Source organism: Capsella rubella, unplaced genomic scaffold (assembly GCF_000375325.1).
Source record: "Capsella rubella cultivar Monte Gargano unplaced genomic scaffold, Caprub1_0 scaffold_267, whole genome shotgun sequence".
In the NCBI taxonomy this organism is placed as follows: domain Eukaryota; kingdom Viridiplantae; phylum Streptophyta; class Magnoliopsida; order Brassicales; family Brassicaceae; genus Capsella; species Capsella rubella.
Genome location: NW_006238662.1, coordinates 1 through 4264, shown reverse-complemented (window position 1 = coordinate 4264; position 4264 = coordinate 1). Strand labels below are relative to the sequence as shown.

At 32.5% G+C, this 4264-nt stretch overlaps 1 pseudogene; it reads right to left on the bottom strand.

The window, feature by feature from the left end:
- Positions 1-443: 443 nt before the first annotated feature.
- Positions 444-1926, bottom strand: LOC17874190 (annotated as a pseudogene).
- Positions 1927-4264: the final 2338 nt, after the last annotated feature.

Sequence of the window (4264 nt, the reverse complement as noted above, 5' to 3'; positions counted from 1 at the left end):
GTTTTTCTCTCTATTCATACATATTTTTCCTAGATAGGTTAATGAATTTTGTAACTCATTTGAACGTTGTGTTTCTCTATCATAATCTTTCTTTTGAAACTGAGATTATTAACTTAATTTCCCTCATGGATTTAGGTAAAGCGTTCATTAACCTTTACATATGCCACTATACATCCTAATGTAAAAAACGAAAAAGCACCCAAAAGAAACTAATCCAAAAAAGGAACCTAATTAGAAACTCCTTGAGTCTGAGCTTGGGTTTGGACACCTCGATGATTGTACCTGATACCAGGGGCGGATCTAGCATAATATTTTAGTGGGTGCAAAATATGGTTATAGGGAATCGAACCATCAATCTCAAGCTATTAATGAATACAGTGTTAACCACTTTGCCATTACAACATTATTGTTCACTACTAAAATTTCTTTAATTTATATGTTACTGGGGGCAAGTGCCACCACCATCCATCACCTAGGTCCGCGATCTTGGATGAAAGTTTCCAAAGATCCTTCCTGAGTTGCATCTGTTTTGGGTCATCCGGTGCAACAACATAAACTTTCACAACTTCAAGGCATTTCATTTTCAGTAAGAAATGGCTAATGTGTTTCAGCTCGTTTCCACTTCCTTGATACTGCATGATACTTAGAGTCTTTACTTGGCTATTACTAGGAACGCGAATCCCCGCAAACCGGTTTTTGTTTATGCGTGTAGCGATGCAGACCCTAAAGCATTAAGATGAGAGACTACTTTAATTAATGTCATACATAAGTCATATATATATGTATTCTTACTTCATGCCGAGAGAACCAGAGTTTTTAAGTTCGGGGAATGCTCTAGAAAAAGTGGCAGAAGCACTCTCAAGCTTCTTTTATCACTCGGAAACACTAACTCAAGGAGGTTGTTGAACAATGGTAGTCCACCTTTGCAGCATACTGAAATAACCTGAAATAATAAACAAAAAGAATGTTTTTTTTTTTTTTTCTTGTTTCTAACCAAAAGATGATGAGACCATACAATACTTAAAACTGACCTTAACAGCAGAAGAGGTCAAGTGCAAGGTCTTGACGTTGCGTATCCCACTGATTAGACCCGTCACATCAGTGGTCCAGTGTAGCTTTGGAAAGTGAATCAAAATTACAATGTAGAGGCTCAAGCCGAGCATAATCGGAGTAATAGAGGTCGACAAGACTCGGTGTGTCAAGTGAAAGAATGCTAGAGGAACAAAAATAAGTACTGCGCTTATAGGTAACTGAGAGTCTCTTAATGGTTTTGCTTGATATCTTCTCTCCTTTTAAAAGATTGTCTTGATGTATGATTAAAACCTCAAGTACAGGGCAAGCAGCAAGAAACACACTAGATAACTTACCACCCGTAAAGGAAACTAAATCAAGAACGAGAACCTTTAGTGCTGGTAGATATGTATCCGAAGGAAAACTTGAGATGCCTAGTTTTTTCCCTAATGAAAGCTTAACCAATGTTGTGCTAGTGAACACTTTGGTTGGGAGATCTCTGTCCCACAGCATAGTTTCGAAGCAAATATGAAGCTCGGAGACACCTTGTTCTATGGCATTACATATCCTGCGGTCAAGAACAAGCCTTCCATGTCCTATTCTCAAATTATTTAGTTTAGAGAAACAAAGCCTTTCATTAATCTTTAGTGAGAACTTCTTTATACGGTTACCCCCCTTGCAAAGCCAATGTTGTATATACACAAAATGTCTATAACTCTTCGGTTTACTCGTTTCGGGGTGAAAAAAGATGGAATCATCACAATCAAGACTATGACTGAAAGCAAATAGAGTCCTCCACCTTTTGGACAAAAGAGAGGTTGAAGCAGCTTGTTTCGTCGGAAGGAAGGACAAGATTTGGATAAGAAGATCATCTGGAAGACAGTCCATTGAAGTAGTTATAGAGATAGACTCCATCTTTAGTGGTACCTAAGAGATGAAATTACGAACTACAAAGTCATCTACCAATTAATAATATAACATATCACTATATATAAGACAGTAACACACTAATCAACTATGAGAGAACATTCAGATTCTTAATAAAAATCTACTTAACCAAATTAAAACCTTACATAAGAATTGATCGAAGTTAAAATGTTTAAAGATATTGCATCATCTTACAGAACAAAGCGACGATGGAAATTTGTTATTTTGCTTCGGGGCGTATCTTATAGCTCTTCTCGTTTAAATTATGCCTTAGCAAGATAATATAGACTATATAAAAAAAGTTATGTGTATATCTATTAGGATCTACCAAAATTTAATTATATGTCTATATATACTGTTCTTTTAGAAAAAAATTGGTTGGTATTACTTTTCTTTTTAAATATTTAGATCAGAAAATATTAAGCTGATCTCTAAATCGTTGGTTGAAATTTATTTGAAGTTGAAATTTTTTAAAAATTCATTATGTTTTAATGCTATGAGATATATATTGTAAATTTTAAATACTTAATTCATATCAAAAATCTTGTTTATTAAGTTATATGTCTGGAATCTGGATAATATTTTTTTTTATGTAAAGGTTGATTTTCCACCAAACCAAACCTAAATTCGAAAACTTAATAAAAATGAAAACCAAATGAATATTTAGGCTAAACCATAACAAAATCAAATCATTAATAAATTATTACTAATTATTATTATTTTTATCTACATATGCATAGTCATAAACGTTCATATATGGTCTAATATAAATTAAATAATGTTTATTTTTCTTTTAGATTTTTTTTTACTAGTTATTATTATATAATTTTAATTTATAATATTATATGTTATATTTTCCTAAACCGCTTAAAGTGCCTTAACCCGCCTAGTTCATGACTAAGTGTTCTAAGCAATAGACACTGGATCACTACCTACATAACACCTAACCATCTCTTGAACATTGCTTTTAAAGCTTAGATCAAAATGTGTCACTATGCTTTTTGTTTCAAGAGGGTCAAATTGTGATCTTAATAGGTGTGTGGATAAGCTGAGTTGATCTACTTTGTTTAAATTGTCTTTGTATTTTTAGGTATGAGTACTAGAGCTTGTGTTGTTGATGTGCTTTTTTGCTTTGTTGAAATTGTCTTCGTAATTTACTTTAGTAACTTAACGTTTTATGCAAGTTGAATGTGTTTAGACCTTTTATGTTAAATCATCTTATCGTCACTAAAACGTAACTAGGACGACAAATTAATACTGATCTTTTATGTTATGATTCGTCAACGTTAATTAGTTCAAGTAGCAACTAAACCTAAAAGCAAATAAGTTTATTTCCCACGTTGATAAAGCATTGACTTACTTAGTCAACGTTCGTCCACTAAACAAGTCCAATGCATTTTTTTCTTATGAATCTCTCATTTTATTTTGGTTTCTCACTTCTATTCACTTTTTAACTTATTTTATTATCGGCTAAAATTCAAACATTTACGGCTGTATTTTAGATATACATATCACTACAAGAGAACACGACGAAATCTTACGAAATGTCCTACAAAATATTTGGTAGGAAATATTTCCTACCATAAATCTACTATTTTTTTACGAAAAATTAAAGTGGTAGGAAGTAAATAAAATTTTAGAAAATCTTTAGGAACTCTAGAGGGTTTTATTGGAATGAATTTTAGAAAAATTTAGTTTTTTCTTTAAAACTCACATGTTATCCAACTTGTAATCTTTTTCCTTTTATAAAAATAAGCCAAAATCACTCAAAATTTAATAATAAAACTAAACTAAAATCTCACAAAATCAATAATCATTTAAATAAAAATCTAATAAATCAACTAAAATATCCTTAAAACTTACTTAAATCTCTTAAAAACCTAAAATATACAAATGCCACCAAATCTTACAAAGTTCCAATACACCCCCCTTACTAGCTTTTTCACTTATGTAAATGAATGTAACATTATTTACTTTTATAATAAAATATATTAAAGAAAAAGGTAACTAAAAATCTCATGTTTTCGGTAGTTTGGCACCATCTCTATCATACCACCTCCTCCTATAAATAGCCAATCTCTATACTTTCAAAGAACACCAACACAATCACTTATCATATAAACTAACAATTCATTAGAAAACAAAAAAAAGGATGGTACACTCTCGTTTTCTAAACCTTGTTTTAGTCCTAGTGACAATTGCTTCCATATTCACCACAGTTGCTGAGGCCAATAGGGGATTTGGCTGGGGTTGGGGTGGGGGCTCCAACTATTCAAGTGGTTCAGGTTCAAACTCGAAGTCCGGATGGGGTTGGGGGTTCGGGGGT